Source organism: Bombus terrestris, chromosome 3 (genome assembly GCF_910591885.1).
Source record: "Bombus terrestris chromosome 3, iyBomTerr1.2, whole genome shotgun sequence".
Classification (NCBI taxonomy): domain Eukaryota; kingdom Metazoa; phylum Arthropoda; class Insecta; order Hymenoptera; family Apidae; genus Bombus; species Bombus terrestris.
Window position 1 is genome coordinate 4,076,519 of NC_063271.1, and position 21,875 is coordinate 4,098,393.

General features: G+C 39.0%; 1 protein-coding gene and 1 long non-coding RNA gene across 12 annotated transcripts in view; both read right to left on the bottom strand.

Annotated features, from left to right (window-relative positions):
• Positions 1 to 21,875, bottom strand: part of LOC100644512 — a 350,489-nt gene that overhangs the window by 195,165 nt on the left and 133,449 nt on the right. The window lies entirely within an intron of this gene.
• Positions 9,122 to 21,517, bottom strand: LOC125384717. 2 transcript variants are annotated; one of them, XR_007223428.1, is made up of 3 exons: positions 15,744 to 21,517; positions 12,823 to 12,865; positions 9,122 to 11,710 (listed from the first exon to the last, which is right to left on the bottom strand). It is a non-coding gene; the product is annotated as an uncharacterized LOC125384717 (long non-coding RNA). The 2 variants fall into 2 exon arrangements; XR_007223429.1 differs by lacking the exon at positions 9,122 to 11,710 and adding an exon at positions 11,753 to 11,794.

Here is a 21,875-nt window from a genome sequence, read left to right on the forward strand (position 1 = left end):
CGCGAATTTTCGAGCTTCGACCAGAGTGCACTTAGGCAAATTCGTCGAAAATACAGCGGCTCGGTTAATGAGCGTTGCTTTAATATGCGGCCAGATATTACGATCGCTGCGCATCGTCGCTTGGTTTTACGTCGCCGAGGAATTTACCGCTTTAATTTTAAGATGACGCTCGCGCAAACCTCCTAACTAGCTTGGAAATTGTCAATAAAGGTAGCAAATATTTTATCCGCCGCGGGGACAACTCTCTGATAAAGCCGTTTCGTTATGAAGCTCTGTGTCCATTATGGCTTGGCTACGTTTTTATGAAACTTACGGCAAATAGACTGCCTGGACGTTGAACGATATTGAAGCTTATGTCACACAGAAAGTTCAAACGAGGATTGGCTGTTAATTGTTTCCGGTTGACAATTCTTTCGAATGAAACTATATTTAAATAAGAACACCTTTTTCAACAATCAATGATTTTGCTATGAATGCGGAATTTTGAAGGATCCACCAAGGGATAAAGTTACAAGCGTCATTTAAAAGTGGAGAAAGAATATTTTTACACGAGACAAAATTTGGAAAATTGAAAATGGCTGGAAACGAATCTAGATTTAATATTTGGGAAAGATCAAAGACACTCTCTATTTCGTTTATCCAATTTCTCCATTTCAAGGATTGTTAAATTTCAGATTGTCAAATTCAAACTAACAATTCCTCTAAATCTGGAACGATTAAACTAATTAACCATTGAAAAAATGAACTTAAATCACGTGGGAACTATATTCGTCACATGCCTGGAGTTTCTAAGAAACTACGCGAGTTTGAAATTTTCACATAGAAAGTACAACAAAATATCTTCAAAAGTAAATTGCATAATCGTGCAACCGCATTAAAAAATACCGAGTAAAAGCACGCAATTCATCCAACAATTCTCATTAACGACTGTATAACATGGTAAGGGAAACGAATTTGCCATTGTATTTGTATTTCTTTAAAACCTGGTTGTGCGAAAGTCTAACAAGCGCTTGGGACACAAACGTCGCGAGTTGGATGCGCTTGAAAACCGGATGTAACTGGAAGAGAGGAAGAAAAAGTCGCGAAACGCGTAGACGGCGTTGAATTAATGAAGACACGGCGGAGAACTTTGCTTCTGAAAACGACGACAGGACCTAGCGGTATTGTCTTTTACTCGCAAAGTGAATGAACGCAGAAGAGAATTAGCTCCCGCTAAGGTCAAGCTCTGCGTTTCCAACCTGTTCGAAATAAAATCTAACAGCGAAAGATGGAAAGATCCACGTAGCGGATTCCCGTTGGTTTTCATCCCGGAGTAATACGAAAATAAGAATACTCGACTAAAATTATCCGCCTCTTAATTCCGACTGCTCTTCTCTCAATTTCTCCTATTACCACTTAAGTCGGTTGTGCATCGAAGAAACGAAGAAAGCTTCTGAAATTTGATTCAGAAGTGGAAAATCGTCGTCGATGTATATTTGTTTTTCTTTTTCTCTCTTTCTTTTTTTAGATTACTTAGAAGCTACAGTCACTGGCTTATGAAAGTATTTCAACATCTACCATAGGAAACTTTTGCGTTCGTACTGCACGTTTGCATCTTTCGATTGTTTCTTCATTTAAAGCTAATAAATCCATGGCAACCTTGATAAATTCTCTGGCTGACTTCTTAATGGAAAAACTATTCGATCATATAATCTTGCCACGTATTTCTAATATAATAAATAGCCAGTTTATGAAATTGCTAATAGTACTGATCCTTCGTTAATATATATAATCTCTATCCCTAGTCAAACGAATCATTTACGTAATTAAATAATTTCCGCTATATCATATAGAACTCGTTTTTCTCTGTAGATCAACAAGTCCACAACGACCTAGTCTTGTTTCTTTATTCATCGCGTAAAAAACCGCAACTGTATCACGTAATATACCGCCTTTGGATATAATAAATAATCAACTTATACTCGAATATACTAAAACTTTAATTTCTCACTATTACAACCTCTGCCATTCAAACGAATCAATCACATGATTACGAGATCCCTAATTAATGCTTCATTGTCTTTAAGACGAAAGTTTACAATAACTTTATCCAAAAGTTTCTCGTCGCCCACAACACGAAGAGCCGCGATCGCATAATACGTGTCTCGGTTGATTCTTCCAGAAATATCTCATTTCCAACAACCATGGATCGACGTAAGCTACCTAGCTTAGTCGGACACGCGATGCTTCGCGAAGGAGCGTTCCTTTTTTAACGATGCTTCGGTTCCATCGATTCCAGCCGAGCCGCTTCTCCGTGCAGAAATATTACGTGACGCCACGTGCTTCTGCTTTCCATCAGTAACAAGTCGAGACTGTATGTTTCTCTATCGAGCCGCGCATTGGCCGGTAGCCGTGGACGAAACCTTTCCAATGCGTGTAAACAAGCGCTTCAAACGGCCTATGGATCAGCGGCTTTTCTTTCGCGCGGCTGTCAAGGGGATCTTGCACACCGGTTCCCAGAACCACTCGGAACCATTGTGCTACCAGAAGCTCCCTTTGTTTACTTCGTTTTGGAAAAATAAGAAACGAGGATTGATTCGAGCTGTGTGGAACTCTCTGAGGGAGAAGAGCAAAGCTAGTGGGTGCGATAGCCCCGAAACTTTCCTTCTAGAAAAATATTATACGTTGCCATTCATAGCTTTCCATTCAAGAAAAGTACCATACATTGTGTTTCACGAGTACAACGAGTAGGTTGTCTTAAGTAAAATTATAAGAAACAACTGTATTTTAAAAATGCGCATTAAAAATTCGATGATGTAGTTTACTACAAAAAGATTTTATTTCGTATTTACGTGAATCTATTTTATTTTAAACTGTCGTATTTTTGTACGAAAGAGGCCTCTGCTCGCTCATTAATCAAAAAATAAGCCGGTTTATAAAACGTTTAATCTGTCCCTGGTGGGTAATAGCAGAGAAACGTGGAATTTTACGCTGTTTCTGGAATAACGTTGTGTACTATCTGACGATGGTTTATTCAATAGTTCTGACGACTATTCTGACGAACGTGGTGGAGGTTGAAGTTTTTGGACTAACGTTTTTATGAATGTGACAGAGGAGGATCAATATTGGCTAGTGTACATATTGCAGAGCACACGAGAAACATCGGACGACAAAATCGTTCGACATGAACGTTGCCTCTTAAAATGGTGGAAATTATCGTAGAATCCTACTACAATTAGTTTATTTAAAATGGATTAAACAGGCGTTGGTTAAACAGGAAACAATGGTCGTTTAACGTGAACTAAATACAATAACGTACTATAATTCAGACAACTAAATAGTTAATTTGCAACTCTCGTCATCACGGTTCCAACGCTCTCTCTCATATTGATCACACTCTCTCGACAACACCAGCAACACTCTGACTTCTCAATTAACTGACTGTTAATTCGTCTTTCTCCCTTAGCATCCCTTTGTCTTTTCTCTTAGTCTTTTTCCACCTAACTATTCGATTGAAGGACCGACGATACATTGATCGGTCGGCACTTAGACTTTCTCGCAACATTGTTTATAGTTCGTCCGACATCCCTTAGGCCTTTCGTCCACGATATTGCATTATGATTCAATATTGATATCCATTTCGCGCTTTGAGCAGTTGGTTCGTTGGTGTATCAAAACGGTCAATGGAAAGCACGATTCGATATCACGATTCGTCTTGTGTTTAAAAACTACGTAACTAAGAATCGTATTGGAATCTCCAAAAATAAAAACGAGAGAATCTGTCGCTCCTAAAGAATTACAGGCGCGTGTGTTGAAGATTCCAACGAGAAAACGATTCCAACTTCGTGACGAAGTTAGCATCGATTTCGAATGGAGGAGAAAGGAAACTCGCCAAAGCGGAGCAGGAAATCTATAATCTTCTCCCCTTTCTCTTATCATACATCGTGTTTCCCCGAGAATATTTCGCGACACGCGAACCCCGTGCTTCCACGCTTCTTTTTCATAAAAAACGAAAGAGGCGGGAACGTTGAAAGTGGCGTCGCGACCAGATGGAATTCTTTCGACACGCGGAACGATTATTTGAGGATGGCGATCCTGCGGGACCCATTACACCCGAGAACATCCCCCCAACCAGCTGGATCGAATTACAGGGCCGTATCCTGGCACCGGTTCAATTTTCCAGCTAAATATACCGGCGATGTATATTTGGCGAATTGCTTGTTTCAGACATGTATAGCGTTCACGGTGAAGCGCTATAAAAACACCGTGGAATTTCAATTGAACACGGTTGGCAACGCGAAGAGTTAGAAATCTAGTAGTTTATTAGGAAAATAAACTGAAAAAATTCTATATGGAATTTCAATCAATTCTTGAGAAATGCTGAATTTCGAGGATATGAGAAAGATGTTTTAAAAAAGGTTTACAATAAGTTGCATGCGGAGGATAACGTAAGGACGATAAATTATGTTTAGTCTTTTTCATGTTACGGTCTATATCCATTTATTCCAGTTGAACGTCATGCGACGAACAAGTCGTTATGTAAAAGTATTATATAAAGATATTAATCTCATCGAGATAATGATACTGATCGATAAATAATTCTTACCCCTCATAAGTTATGATATGCATGTAGATATTTTTGTTTATTTTCTGATAATCTACATAACAGTTACTTAGCTTTCCTGTAACACTTTTAATTGTAATTTCATATTTTTAATAATTTATTTATAACTGCTATTGATTAAATCGTTATTTTCTTTCTACGACGATACTTAAGAATTTTGACAATTTATATTTAACGATAATATTATAGATTAAATCTCTAATTGATTTTTCTAACTTTCTCAAGTGTATACTGTATCGATAATGTCGCATTTGATACGAAAATGGTAAGTGATTCTCCTGATTCATTCAAATTATGAGAAAAATCATGTGGACCCTTCATCAGATCTCTAATTATTACGCTTCTAATTGTTTGCGTAATCAATATTTCAGAATGTTAAATGAAATGTTACATGAAAAATCTATTCTCTATATTTCGTTTATGATAAGACGTTACGACCGAATTTGATTTTCATTTCGATTTCATCTGTTATTCACGTTGATGTCCCGTTGTACGCTAAATTACATTGATAGTAGAAATATTATAACAAAAGCTGTGTAACTTTCGATTCGTGTGACACAAATTTGTATTACACGAAGACAGGTTTATCTTATAAACTGTCTATAATATTTTTCATACGTGTATAAGTATATTAAAAATTCGCTGTGTGTAAACAGAAAAATGAAATGCACTTGTTATGGAGGTTACGCAGAAAATAACAAAACTACTTTATCAATTAAGGACAAGTAACAGCGCTCCTCGCGAAGAACTATTTACTTCAGAAGCTCCTGTTCACATAGATGGTGGCGACACATGTCCTGCTGTCTTGCGCCACCTGGTGTTTCAACTTGTGATCGATTCTCGATTGCAATTCAAATATTGCGAGAATCGAAATTAGAAAAATGGTTATTCGGAAAGTATTCACCATGAAACAGTATTGTAATAATCACCGATGAACATTCAATCGTCTCGTATTACTGAACCTTTTTAATAATCGTACTATTAACACCACTTTCTCGATATGACTGTTTAACGAACGAGAATATACAATTTCTTCGTAACATTAATTATCAATGAATTAGCAAAAATATTTATCATACAGTCACAAAGTCAATTATATACCATTTGTGCATCTGATTCTATTTATATCATAATGAAATAATAGGCGAAGAACTGGGCAAAATAGAGCATACAAAGTATATGGTAATGTTTTAATATATCAGATACTTTCATCCAACGTTATGGAATCTCATTCTACAGGACCGCCATATATGTCAGGTACAAAAAATTAACATTTTTTCATCGACATACCCAAATTTCCCAGTTCAGCTGTTCCCATTCGTGGTTCAGAGATATTCTCATCCGAAAATTACGAAGACGGATATTTCTAATGATATCTTGCGCTGATTTTTCGAAAGAAGATGTAACAAATCTCCTTGGTGCACGCATGACGACAAATAATATTGCAAAACTGTTCGAAAATCATTTGCGCGCGTTTCTCAGTCTGTTCGATACCACCACCTTCTGTTCAGCTTCTGTACTAAGCTAGCGAGGGTCGATAAAACAGAACTCTAGCGCGCGTAAATTCAAAACTTAACGCTTCTGATACATTTAAGATTTTCTGTCTAAATTTTTCTATTACATACAGATTTAAGATCGCATACCGTATGTACATGAATGAAAAATGGTGCTTTTGCATATTCTAGTGTGCCTTAATAAGAATTACTTCTATCATTTTCGATAATAACAATTTCTGAAATAATTTAAGGTTTCTCTATGTATTAGAACAGAATTAAGAAATTTATTGTCATTATATAATTATTATCATAATATAATAAGTATTGGAAATAATTTATTAAAATCAGTTACTTTTATAGTTTTGCCACATATTCGTTCGTTTACTATCGTTCGTAATAAATCGTTCATCATTGAATGAAATTTTAATTGTTACAAAATTATTATTATTCCAACAATTTTTTAAAATTTTAGAGTACCGTGCACTTCTAGAACGTCATTAACATTTTTTTTTTTTTGTAAGATCGGCCTCTTCCCAGTCAGTTCTTTAAAGACATTGGCATTCTTAAGAGAATCGATTCATCGAGAGGAATTTTCTCAAGAACAGTGATATCCCTGCCTGATTTAAAGTTCGTAGTTTATTTTTCTCGACATTCATGTTAAATTCTCTTTCACACGATTTTTACGTTTCATTACGTTTCACACTGTTACTTTTTGATACCAATATCGCAGGATATTTCGAGGTCACATAAATCCACCGTGTTTCAGCTATTTTTCTAACGCAGATTATTCACGAAAAAAATTCCAACTATACTATTGCACTAAATACTACATAGCAATAACATAATATTAAATCCTTCAAAAATATTTGTAGGTAACGTGTCCGTATGCGTGTATGTATGTGTCGGTTCAGAAACTCGGTTCTGAAATGATCAAAGTTTCACGAAATCATTCACGAACTATTTAAAAAGAACGAAATATCTTTGGAAAAGATTAATTGTGCGAATTGACTATGCACTTAAAGAAACTACGGACCTTTCTTAGTATAAAATTTATATCCGTATCTTGAAAACGGTTTGCGTTACTTCACTCAGAAATAAATCGTCCATCCGCAATTACGAGTCTGTAATAAAGTCCACTCGCGTAGCGCGCGGGCGCGCGATTTACCGGGAGAATTTCTTATTAATTCCAACGCGGAGGCGGAAAAGCAAATACTTCCGAATTATTCATAATCCCGATGCCTCCAAGACTGGCATAATGGACGTCCGCGGAATAAAAGGTTTTCGCCGTGGTTCTGTTGAATCCTTTCATCGGTGAAATACTCGTCTACTCTACTCTCCTCTCTACCCCTTGGCGTCTGGAAATTCGCGCAAGAACGCTCGAAAATGATTTCAAGGACCTGGAACCGCAGTCATTACGCTCAAATACTGGCGTCGTGTTTCGCATTCGTCGATTTCCTCGTCTACCGAGACTCTTAGATTTTAAAGACCGTGAAAATTTCTATTCAAACGATCCTTCTTGTTTTTTATTTTCGCTGTGGAAAATCGTCCAGCGAAGGAGAAGGAAGAAAGTACGAGGGATAGAAGTAAAATGGGAGAAACGCTGGATTTCTCAACCAGACCAAAAGTGATCCAAATCTTTGTTGCTCGTTCGATCCGATTCTCTCCGAGTCTCTTTAGTTCACTCTTGTTCTCTGTATTTGATGGAAAGCTATGTGACGTTAGGGAAATGGCCACGCTATTATGCGTTTTCTGCCGTTGACGTTTCGTCTCCCTTCACGACAGCGCTAATTTACCGGATTTAATTAACCAACGCGTAAAGGCGGCTCTTTTTAATCGAGCTGGATTAATTCGCTGCATACTGCCTGTATACTTGCTTCTTTATACTTCTTCCAAGTAGCGTAATCGCTTTCTTATTTAAACGTATGAACTATTAACGTTCGAATGAGAAGAGGTAGATTAAGTCGAATCTAATTAAAATTTAAACTTGCCCCTTCCCGATCTCACAAATCAATTGGTTCTTTGGACACGCGTAATATTCTGCTTCTGAAGATTATTTCTGTCTTATCAGGAGATTATTTCACATTCAAAGGAAGTTAGATGGTAATTAGACTGTACTTATTAAGCCATATCCTGGCTTAAACCTCGAATTACGCTAGATTGGACAAAGTAACCTGTGGATTAGATCCAAATTACAATCAAACGCGAGCAATTCTAGAATAGATAAGCCAAGTACTCGAACTGGACCAGGATTAAATTCGAAGCGAATCGAGAGATCTAATTATCTTCGCGCCAAAAATCTCCGGTTCACTTTATCAATGTACAATACCAATACGATTCTCGATTATCGGCCGTGTGATATTTGCTTTTTCATTTGGAAAAATCAAACGAAATATGGTTGGCGAAATGTGGAACGGATCACGCGTCGAATAAAGTCCGGTCGCCATAGCTGATTGAATTTTTTAGCTAAACACACGCGAGCAGGTGCGCTGGAATTTATCCAATCCACAGATTAGATTGCTCCTGCGGTTTCCAGCTCGATACGCGTCCGTCGAGATTATTAAAACATCCTCGTTATTAATCCGTGGCTTCGCTAGAGACTCTCGACGAGCACTTTTCCCACATTTCCCACCGGTTTTCCCCATTTTCATTGTCCTATTCGCCCTCCTTTCTCTTCCCTGCTAGACGCTTCGATTGAATTCTAATTCCATCACGCGATTTTCTCGAAGATTTCTCGCCACCAACCTCTCCGTTATGAGCGCTCCACCGTAAAAAATACACGAGAGCTCGTGAAAATCCAGTTTCGATCCCCGGTCTCCAGGCTTTCCAACGATTACTGGCAACATTCACGTTCAACGAAAATGATTTGCGAATTTTCTGATCGTATTTCAGGGGGTATATTCATATTTTCTTGGGGTAAAGCGCACGGTTGGGGCGTGGAGAAGGACTTGTTTGCCAACGAGGCAGAAAGGGAGAAGGTGTGTGTGTGTGTGTGTGTGTGTGTGCGCGCGCGCGCGTTAGAGAGAGAGAGAGAGAGAGAGAGAGAGAGAGAAAGGGAGAGCGAGGTTGTAAAGTGGAAGTTTCATGGAATATTGTGGGTTTCGAGAGGCTGGCGGACGTAGCAAAGGATGAAATTTTGCTCGCGATTGGAATGTTTTTCGGAGAACGTGTTCCAGGCTGTTGTGTTGCAGGGAAGTACATTGAACGTTTTAAGGATTCTGCAACGTAGGAAAATTGCAAACGGGCGGAATTATCTTCTAAGATCGAAATAATATTCTTGCGGGGAAACGAGAATCCTTTATAAAGGGAAGGTTTGTCGAGAAATTGCTGCCATATTGCTAGGCAGAAATTCATCTTTTCCAGAAGATGGAACGACTCTGTGGTTCTTCTGGTTATTGTGTTGTTACAGCACGAATGTTTACTTTGTAAGTGCCAGATTATTCGTCAGTACATCTACGGGGTATTCAACTGGTTTATTATTTCAAGAGAATACAATTAATATTGCTTATTCGTTCTTTTGTAATCGTACGTGTGTTGAATTATATTCGACGTCCTATTCTATTAGAGCTTTCTCGGTTCTTTAATAACGAGTACATTCGTAATAAAGAGAATATCAGAAAATGAACAATTAGGTCAATTAATTAGAATTCTACGTTGATGCGTGTGTAAAATACATGCAACTTTCATTACGAATAATGGTCGAGATACAGACATTTTTCACGTTTTCAGAGATACAAAGAAATGTACGTGATACTCGTTTATAACAGGTTCTCTACGATGAACATACGTATTTAATATATTACGTAACACGTACTCGTTGTTAGCAAGTTTTACGATGCGTATGTTTGAAATAATATTTTTAAAAAGATTTCGCGCGTGCATCCGTTAGATTAAACCTGATTTGCGTTTTCCTAGTTTAAAATTGACTTTAAGAATATTCACGCACGGAGTACTGTTGATTAATTATAGCACATCACATTAAACACAAGCATATAAATTTCACGGACAGAATGGCAGTAAAAATTTGTCCTCCTTCTTCTGTTCAACGTTTGTTAATGATATATTACATTTGGAATTCCCGAATCTCTCCAAAACGTTATTAATATTTATCGATAAATATAACGCACATTAATTCTACAGCGAACGTCATTATTGAAATTTCTCCCTCGATTTTCCTTTTCAACTTTCGAAAATAACGCGCTATCACTCGAATTCCCAAATTTCCACGGAAGCCCATCTGACAACCTTCGAATACAAACATAACCGTAAATACATCCTCGGTTTCCCAAAGCAACATTACTCAACGGCTCTCGAGTCCTCTCAATACTGGATTCGTGTCAGGTATGTGTATATGCAGAGGAAACAAGAACATTGTAAGACTGGCTTAATGAAGTGCAAGCGGGAGAAATTGCGAGGCAAGGCAGTAGTCGGGAAGATCGGGCGGCAGAAAACTGCAGTGCCGTATATCGCGCTTGTCGAGGGCGTAATTAACGAGCGTCACGTCGAAATTACGTCTCAGCGCCGAGAAACGAGCCGTGCACTTTTCAAGGGATGGAACGAAGTCTCGTACTAATTTACCCCAACTTCGTCGAACGTATCATCGGCGATCTTTGTGACGTTCATCCGTCGCAGGAGAAGCAGCTACGAAAACGACGATGTTCCTCCTTAAATGGACGTGCCCGACAAAGGATCGACGAGCTTTGCTGGCAATTATTTTCTTACCAAGGCCGCTTTTGGCAAACAGACCTTGATTATAAGCCATCACGGCTACTCGTAATTATGTAACGACGACATACACGAGCGCTGTAACAAGTTTTCTCGTCGATTCGATGAAGGAAGATTCGACGAGGAATAGCGTAGATTGTTGAATATGCGAGTTGAATTTTAATGCACTTTAATACACGCGAAGATGTTTGTACACTTGCTCAAGAAATTAGCAAATATACACATACATTTAATGTTGACCAAAATCAAATATAAATATGACAAATTGCTGACGTAAAATCGATCGACAACGTAGTGAAGAATGTAATTTTGTTTCAAAATTGTATCTCTATAAGATTTGAAAAATGTAACTGTACTACGTATTTCTTCTATGGTACTTAAACTATATATATCGTTTACGCCTATTTATTTTCATAATTGAAATTCTTCAATATATTTGTTTGGTGCATGAGGTAACAAAACAGAAAAGCATCGAGGATGGTTTAGAAAATCTTTTCTATTTCTTCGCTATCGGTGTTTAATTAAAAAAGAACGGCTGCTAGAGATGATCGGGGACCAAATGAATAGAGTTCAATTTCGTTTCATTTTCTCGAACGGCAGAAAAATCTTCTTAACGATGATTCGCTGGCAAATAGCTAGCAGAGACTTTTCTAGCACGAGCGAGCTGTGATTTCCTCTCTCTCTCTCTCTCTTTTTCGCAGGGAGCGAGAGTCCTTGCTCGTGTTTCTGTCGGGTTTAAGGTCAGCCGGGGAACGCCATTTTTCCGCGACAGAGCAGCGGACGTAAGAGGATTAAGCCAGTTTTCTTGCCTGCGGATTTGCCGCGTTGCACAGATGCTGCTGTTCGCCATTTTCACTCCACTCTCGGCCATTTCGCAAAGGACGATCCTCTATGCAATTAATGGCAGATTTACGAACCCTTTGTTATATATCCGGAATTTCCAATGCTTTAATTAATATCATGCCCTTTTGTTCTGTAACCAGCAAATGAAAGCACTTGGTTCTACAGAAATTTCTAGTCAGATAGCAAGCTCTTAACATATGAAGCTTTCAATTCACTAGCGTGTGAGTGAGTTTCAGTTCTTGAAGTTATTATCGATCATTAACGCAGATTCGTATCTTTTAATAAAACATGTTACGCATAAAATCGCCATTAATATCATAGACGACGAAACGGTACTATGTTGGATCAAATAAATCAAGTTTCGTTGATAGAATCGCGAGTTTCTTAACATTAACATTAACATAGATTTTATCCGAGTTATGCGTAGATGAAATAAAACCTAATTTATATCGTACAAATCTGAAAACGTCGAACTTATTTTCACATTATAAATCAAAGTTTTGTTCCAAACTACCAATTCAATCACCGTTATTGTTACTCGCGTAAAGATTTCCAAACAAGCGAACAAACACCGGCGTTTTCGTATCGGAAAAGAGTTTGCCCGAACGAAAATTACATCACTTCGGTTCATAGTTCGCAGTTATAACCGACAGAGCACGTGTATTCGAAACAAAGTAGAGAATTTTGCTCGTGATTAATTCCGAGAGGCAACTCCGCACGATCGCCATTAAAGACGCGTTCTCTATCCGAGAATCAAGATTGAAAGTACGCTCCGTGATCTAATATTAATCATTCTTTGAGTAACGTTTCTCGCGTTATTATGTCAAAATCGCGAACCCCTTTTGTTCCACCCGAGTCAAAAGGTATTAGATTAATATCGCGGCTCGTGGAAGCTCGATATTTGACCCGACGATGGAGGGGCGACTTCTTTGAGCTCGGTTCCGTATCAAGCAGCGGATTAAGCGGATGAAGATTAAAAATTAAGGGAGTGCAGTTAGATTTCTCGCTCTCTGCAAGATGAGAACTTCCTCCGCGTACCTTGAACCCGACTTTCGTTCACGAATTCTCGCGGAAATTATTTTCACCGACCACGCGTGCGATGTGCGTGACTACGAGGATAGAATTAAGTAGAGAACTGTGGTTCAGATAAGTACTCACAATATGGGGTATGCGGTGTGGCGTCTTGGCGTGGTAGGTCAACCTGAAACGACAAGAATACGGTTTCGTTATCTTAATATTTCGGTAGTTGCATCTGTTGTTCCATTTATGAATCGTTTTACGATACGCGTATCACGATGCAGATGCAGCTCGTATTAAATCGATTATTAAGTGGAATATTTATGAAGGATAAATATTCTTGTATTAAAATTTAATTACCAACATTTGTGGATCATGAATATTAGCTATTCTGGTTGAAATATAATCACGGAAATATCTGTGAAATATGAATATTATTTGCGGGTATAGATATCTTCCATATAGCGTTACAAAACGATCCGTTTCCCTTTTCCCTCATCTTTCTCTTGTTCCTTTTATTCAGTTAGAAAATGGTTTCTTTTCCTTACCACGTATGCACCGTCCATTTAATATTGTTTTGCAAAGTAGCTTTTAAGATATCCTTTAAAAGCAAGTAAATGCTCGTGCAACATAAAACTACTTATTACATCTGGACAGTATACCAAAATGGAGCATACCTGCTTCTTAAAATTCCTTATACCTTCTTCTTAAACTAAATCATAAACTAGTTGGCGCCTCTCCTCATTCTCCGTGGAAACAGATAATTACTTGTTTTTCACATCCGCAGTTAATCACATCGCTAGCAATTTTCCACGTATACTACAGAATTTTCTCATAATCCACGTAACGTATATTCGCAGGAAGGTATTTTAAATTTCCTTTAAAATAAATTTCGCTTTAAAATATTCTCTTGATCCACGTGAGCAAATATACGAAAATGGTACAAAATTGTATCATTCGTTTCGCAAGATCTTCCCGTAGATCACATAATCGCGTTACGTTCATAAAAAATCATACAAAATTCTTTCGTTCATTTTACAAAATCGTCTCGCTCATTCCACGAAATTCTCGTCTAATTCCACACATTTTCCACTCTGAAATCTTCGATTCTGCGATATTCACTCGGAAAGCACCATCTTCGTCGAAGACCTCTCTTGCTACCGCAGCATTTCTGACGATTCGATTTCAAACGAAGGCGTCACTCACTCGTTTCACCAATCAATTCCGATGATCCTTCTCTGTATTCAAAGCCGGCGCGCGATCTCTCGCGCGCGAGAGAAGAGAAGACCGTGGTACCCGAGGGAGTAACGATCCTCACGGGTGCAGTTTCGATCGTTTCAATTCTGGTCGCGTCGTATCGGAGAACCACCCTCCCCGAAACGAAAATTTCCATGGAACGTTGGAGGGGGCTGTGTGTCCGACGACGCGACGTGGCGAGGCATCGCGAAATTTTCGGTCGCGCCGGAAGAGCGGTCCGATTTAAAATGGAAATCGAGACCCCGTTCGCGAAACCCCTGGCTGAGGGGAAAAATAAACGATGGGCCGGGCGTAAATTATGGAACGGGGGGTCAGAGACGACGGCAATTTCGTGAATCGACGGACCAAACGTTGTTTCGAACGCTGATCGATATTTAAAGGGGTTATCGAACGCGGTGCCCCGATTGATTGCCGTGATCGTGCACGGTACAGTGGATCTCGTTTTCGCATTTAATCCCACGGCTTTGGGCATTTGAACACGCTTCGAATTTCCTGCTCTCTACCTTTTTTTATTCTCCTATTCTTTTACAGCTTTAGTGCGGTTATAAAGTGAATTTCGTGAAATCGTATTTTAGTAATTTCGGCGGCGAGATGTTCGGATGTTCGTCGAAAGATAATTTGTTGGAACGTAACGAAAATCGAAAAGCGAATCAACATTTACATCGTTCATCTTATCAGAACGTGGACGAGAAAGGTCGTCGTGCTATTTTGAGAATAAAATTAGAGAAAGACTCGAGTTATTACGTTAAATCTGGCTTGTAAAGCAAAGTTCCTAATCTTAGGAAAATTATCCTCGCAGTTCTCTGTTAGCTTACAACGAACTGCTTCGAGCCATAATCAGCCTTATTTCATAAGCAACCCCTTTAAGATCTTCGAACAAATTTATCCGTCTTAAATTAAATGAAAGACGAAGAATAATCCAAAGAAGCTTAATTCCAGAAACTCGTTGCGAGAAATTTCATTTTCACAGCCATTGTCCGTTGCAAGCAATTGTATTTCCACAAGCATCGTCCATCACCGAGTAAATCACGATTGAAAATGATTTTTCCAAAAGAAAACTATTTATAGGATGGAGTCATTCGACCGCTTGACAAATTACAGACATAAATTCTGCGAATTTCCAGCCATCGTTCTTGCTGCGGGGTAACTGTGTGGCGTGATTGCAACGGATGCGAGAGGAAGACGCCGAATCAAAATTGAAAAGATCCACGTCGTTTTCGCCGTCGAAATTAATCGCATCGACGCATACCAGCTAATCCAATGACCGTGCTCTTAGTCGGCGAACCGCTGTCGACTCGAATTTCTAAAACTACACCGGGCTTCCCGTGGTCAGAGAACTACGCCGAAAATTTCACGATGGCTACCAAGGTGGAATTTATTTTCTGCGCATCGAATTACGTCGTCCTTGCCAAATAACGTGTTTGCGTGGATAAACGGTGGAAATTCGGAGGGTTGCTTGATGAAGCTTTATATAGTAGATGCTTTTTGGGTGAAAGGGCGAGTGGAAGAATAGTGACGCGTCAATGAAGATATATGTGGCGCTTTTAGGGATAAAAGTTGGCGAATGTGTCTTTGGAGATGGGAAATGTGTTAGGTCAAAGGGTAGAGGGAGCTAGATGTTTCTTGGGGTTATGAAAACATATTTGAGTTAGATAATGTTACGAATTATCGACTAAAGAACAACTGGTCAGGTCAAACCGATCGGTCGATTTTGCGTACCTCGAATGAATTAACGCTCAAGGTGGACGAGGTTTAATAGATTGAGTATTAGAGTAATCCAGCACTGTATTTGCACTTATACGCACCGTATACGTAGTGTGATGTTAGGAATACGGCGGTGGTAAGATCTTGTTGGCAGTGAAGTATTTCATCCGCACGGTACGATGTCTAATGACGAACTGTCCTCCTACGTTGCTGATTTTCCCTACCAGCCGTTAGGTTTCGTCTATCCATCGTGACCCTCCGGCTGGTCCTTTTCCGGGGTTTTACCTGACCTCGGAGTCATCAGATTTACAGCTCGGAGTTTCCTAAAGAAGGGAATGGGCCTGTCCGTGCCATAAACAGCTACTCAAAATTCCGAACAGGTAATTTACGGTGAGTAGGTAATGATGGTAGAAATTATGTTTTTTTTTTTATTATCCTACGGTATTTTTTATATCATGTACAATATTTCCGTTGATGATTTAACGTGATGTTATAATATTCGTAGAAGATAAATGGACACTTTATATGACATAACTAATTCTTTTCATAGAAGGAGGAGAAAGAACAAAATTGGGGAGCTTGTTTTTGAAAAAGATCGCATATGTAAATGCAATGAACGCCGAGTGTATTTTCTAGTCAAATGGTTGAACTGTAATCGTCAGTTGGAGCGTAACTAATATTTAAAAAATCAAGACTAAAGAACTTCCGATGTCTCATTTTAATGCACCAACTTTTTTTATGGGCGTATTTTTCAAGAAGCTCTTCGATCGTATTGTTCGTTACAATCTCGTGCAAATTTTCTAAATAATATTTGCTTAACCTAGTTCCGCGTATATTTTCTCCGTCAAGCTTTATCTAAAGTATTTATCGACTTCCGTAATATCTCAAACATTTTCTTCTCGCCGAAAGAACCTTAAACAAGCACGTAGAAAGAAACGGAAATGACATTTCCAAGCTTGGCTGCACAAAAGGTGGAAAAGAACAGGCGTGAAATTGAATTTCGTGATCGCGAGGTAACACCGTGAAAACTTAAACAAACGGGAGGGAGGGCGAGAAAAACGAGTTAACACCCGACATTAATCGGATCCATCACGCTCAAACAAATTACTCCCATTCTATTATACAGTTCCGTCGCGATCAGCCAGCTCGATTGAACAGCGTTAAATCGAATTGACGGAAAAGTTCGCTGAAAAATTCACCTTCCCATGCGAGAAAAAAAAAAAAAAAATAAAAAACGAACAAAATATCGTTCGTTACGAGTCGAAGGAAGAAACGAGGAGGAACGACGTCGATCGAATCGAGGACGGTCGATTTGATAGATCGTACGATTCGTATCCTTTTTGAGCGAGACGATCGTTCGTGTTCCTTTTTAGGAAGACGACGTAAAAATCCATGTTTCTGCAAACATGGCTCGAATTACTCGACCGGTCGATCAATGTGATTCCGAATAAGTCGTTTCACGTACTTGCTACTCTTGTTTCGTTTTCAGTTTCGTTAATCGGGTTGCCGGGAGTTTGCTATCCCTCGCGGGAAAAAGATGGCAAAGATCGAACGATTGATCATCGAGGCAATTCAATAGGCAGTTTCAATCGCATTGTGTATTTTGTTCGGCACGTAATTAAAACACAGAAAGGCTCCGATCATCGAAGTAAAATTGAACAAGAAGTATCGGAATGCGTAATCTACAGATAACGCTTATCAAAAGACTCCACTCGGTTACGATCTTCGAATTTTTTTCCGGTCTTGCTCTTGTTTCGATCAATGAAAAGAGTTTTACTGAAATTCCAGCGCAAGTTTCGATCGAGAAATCGCAAATATCGAAACAGAGTCTTTCGTATTCTCCTGAAAAGGTTCATATTTGCGTGAAAAATAACCCGAGGGATTATAACCATTGTAGTTGTAATTTCTTGAATCCTCTAATCAACTAATTTCCTATTCAAATTCCCAATTAAACCGCCGAAAGTTCTTCACCTCAATTAAAACACCTAACACCTACATCGAGATGTTGTATCGAAGGGCGATAGCTCAGCACCGATTGCTCCACGCGGAACGATTTCCAACCCGGAGGCGGAAACACGATTGCCGGTCGCGAAGCTAAGCCCACGAACTATAAAGCAATTACTTTTACTCCCTTTCGTAATCGATTGCTTAGCTAGCGGCTACTACGTGACCTGTATCGTCTCGTGTGCACATACCGACTCGCTGTTGGCGATTCTGTCCCACGTTCCTGTCGTATTTCTGTATCGCTTACGAGCCGTCTTTCGTCTTATCGAATTCCCAGCGCGACTCCAGCCGACTACTTCCGTACGATAATAAAATCCGGAACTAATATCCGCGAAGGCGGCGTCCAATGGTTCTCCAGAGTACATCGGTCTTATTGTTGTACGTGACGATGGACACGTGAGTATTTCGTTCTTCGACGACAGGCTGGGAATCGGAGGATTTATTGTACTCGTATAATTGCGAACTGCCTTTGGTGGATGGGGAACTGGACTTTGTCAGACAGCAAGATTGGCAATAAGATATACAACTGGTCAACTACGCAAACTGAAACTTACATAAATGAGATTATGTTAAGAACAATGTTTGTTTTTTTTTTTAATTTACCCCAGAACGTACCGTTACTCGCGTCATCTTAATTAGTAATTAATGTAATGAAATTAGGAAATCGATAGAAAGTGAAGCGAAGAGAGGTCAATTAGAATAACTTATTCGAGGAAACTCCAAAAATTGACCTTAATTGTAAGAAGCAAAAGAAGCTACGGGTTTATGGTAACAGAGGAAGATACTTTTACCTACATGAAATAAGAAATCATTGATCTAAGATAAACTAGGCGATATACATTCAGAATAACGCGAGCTGACGATGTGCTTGGGGAAGAGGAAGGGACGAAGGTGTCCATCACGGACGCATCTGCAATTCGAAGTAATTAGCGAGCAAGATTGAAGCTGTTTCCTAGAGACACGCAGATACTCCCGTGCGTGGTAATGGATCTGTGAGCCGCGCTTGTTGCGGGTAATGGTGTCTGGTCGAAACTTTGCGAAACGACAGCGCTCGACGTGCGGTTAACAACTTCACGGGGAACACGAATGAGGTCTTGACAATTGTTTGCGAACAGCAAGGGAAATCGAATTAGAATTGCGATCGATGTTACGTTCCACTTTGCGGAGAAGCGGAAAAATGTTGATTAGTTTGCTAAATTTCTCACTGTTGAACGAATGACGGCGAACGATCTGTAACATTGTCACAGGATTTTGCATCTAATAGAAAATGTTCGCTGCTGCTCGATTTTACGCGTTACGTCAACGTCGAAATTTTATTCAACTCCTTTTCACACTTTATTTAACATTGTGAGAAACACAATTGCTTACGAAAGTATTCAAACGCTTATAGAACCCTTTTATGATTATATCATTTAACTTACTCGAGACGTTTGTAAATTCTATTAGCGCTATAACGAGGCTCGACTATCACGATGATATTAGCTTGCCCGGAAAGTGTCTTTCTTTCACAAACGCGATCTTTTACGACAGTGTCAAGAAACCAAGTCTGTGAAATGTCGCGGTGTTTATAAAACAAAAAACATTGTGCGTCTATTACTTCCTCATAAAAGAAAAGAACCTTCCGGACAACCTAATATATTGGTAAAGTTTGAAACAAATCTAAAAGCGTACGTAGAAAGTACGATTTATTTGATAGAAATATATTTTTCAGAGATATATTTTACCGTGTGAATAAAGTTTCAAAACATTTTATATAAAACACACACTATGTGTACGTATATACATGAAAGTTTTCTATAACAAGTATTCAAATACTTTCGCGAGTCATCACACGTAAGACGTTATCTAAAATTTGTCTGATATTCCTAATTACATCTATGAAGGTATTTGTACCAGCATCTCTATGATTAATATTCTTTTTTTATCCACTTACGCACCGTCGGAACACTTCATTGCCTTCAAATCAAACCCCGTTCTCGGGGGCACAAAACCTTCGCGACACCGTCGAAATAAAACGTGAAACCTGAATACCTCGGATCAGTCTGACGCTCCGTCACAAGCGTTGAATTATTCCCGCGCTCAGAGCGGCAGAACGTTTCCGATTCCGCGGATGAATTTTTCAGTGTGTCGACCGCAGACTTTATCCGCTGTACGTGGCGTATCGTCGTTTTGCTAGGTTCATATACGCGGCGCCATTATCCCAGACAACTGTAGTTCGTGTATCCATTACCGCGTACATGACCATCCGTATATCGGTTCAGCGATGTAATTACAGACGCAGCAGGTTGCATCGTGGCCCGGTCTACGCTCTTCCGAGAACAACGTTTTTATCGAGACGAACTAGATATCTTTAAATTTCCCGCCACTCGAATCGAATCATTTGGAAAAATTTCGAATTTATCTGCTGAAAATAAACGCGCCTGTATAATCACCGAATAGTCTTCCGCAACGTTTGATAAATGAAATCGCGCGAAATTGCAAGTTAACATTTCTCTGTAATAAAGAAAATCTCATTACGCGTTACAAAATCGTTTCAACAAAATTTTTGTTTTTCCCTGCTATATCCATTATATTACGTTTCATGTGCGATACGGCGGGCACAAAGTAATATATTCATTACAACAATATCGAGTCAGAGTACTGTGTACCATCGAAATTACCTCGACTATGGAATCGATACCGTTGGAATCCATACCATCAATCACTAATTTTTCCAAACAACCAAACCATTTTTTCGTAAGCCAGCCTATATTTCCACCTCACATTCCTATCACATAACAATCGTCCAAATTGTTTCACCGCCCGCCATTCCATATACTTCGATTCTTCGACTACGAATCAAATATTTGCACTCGATTCAAATATCGAAAATTTGATGCTACGTTACAAAAAATAAAAAACAGAAAGGGAGAAAGGGAAAACAAAAAAATCCCGATTCTACTCTTCATTGTAAATTGGCTTTCCAACGATCCTGTTTAACTCTGCTCCGACTGGTACAAGGCCCAAGTCCATTGTTACGTTCGTGCAGACGTCCGTGTACGCGATAATGGATACGCGTGCCGTGAATGTCCTGGTTAATGGCGGCACGGATTATCGTGCAACAGCCATTCGGTTCGCTGTGTCGCAGTACATGATGAAAGAAGGTTCAAGGGAACAGGGAAATGTAATTTTCATCGTGATCACTGTGTTACGCTACCGTCGGTGTTATATCATCGGTTTGCTAGAAAAGTGATATAATCAAGAAAGGTATCTTTTTTTTTTGTGGAAATCAATTTGAAATACAATAGAACACTGGAGTAGAAAATTACTAATTGTTGTATCATTTAATGAATTGTATCATTCGATGAAAAGGATCTTCTTTTCTCCACGAGAAGAGTCTTTTAGAGTCAGTCTCCCTATATTATCTTGAAATTAATGATATTTCCAATGTGTAATTTTTCTTTCAAACCAAGATAACTATTAGTTATTACTAGGAACTCAAAAAATTCTAGGCTAACCTGAAGCAAAGTTGAGGGTGAATCTATTAATCAAAAGGTAACACGGACTAGGTTGAACGAAGATCGAGGAGTTTGAATCGTGATATATTGAGTTCGGGATGGATACGCGCACCCTTGGGGGACGATTCAGTTCTTAATGAAGATACGATCCTTTGAAGGAACGGACGCTTAATTAGCGCTAACGAGTTCTATTAATCTTCGAGCAATAATGTAACCATATAATATTCTATAAGAATTAATATATTTAATCAATATACGAAAATATAAGATTAGTATATTTTAAGCGTTGAAAGGTATAAGAAAATAATTTCCTGTAACTTTATGGATGAGAACGAAAAATCAAACAGTCTACGATGGGAATATTAACAAAAATACAAAACAGACTACAAAAAAAAAAAAAAAAAAAAAAAAAGAAATGAATCAAAGGAATAGCGACCGATGCTATAACATTTCATATCGATTTTTTCGCGCTCCAATTTTTTATCAAATACAGTTTCGAACCAGTACGACTTCCAAAGAGTCATTCAACGTTGACGAATAGGATTTAACGCTTTTCGAAGGCATTTAAGATTAACCGGTCGCTTCGATCCGGCTGCAGACTCGCGATAATGATTCCTCGTTGCGGCGTGAAAGCCAATCGGTGGCCAACGGCGCAGAAACACGGCAAATGGCGATCGAACAACGCCCCGGATCCTAACGATTTCACCCTCTTTAAGATAGCTCTGTTCCGCA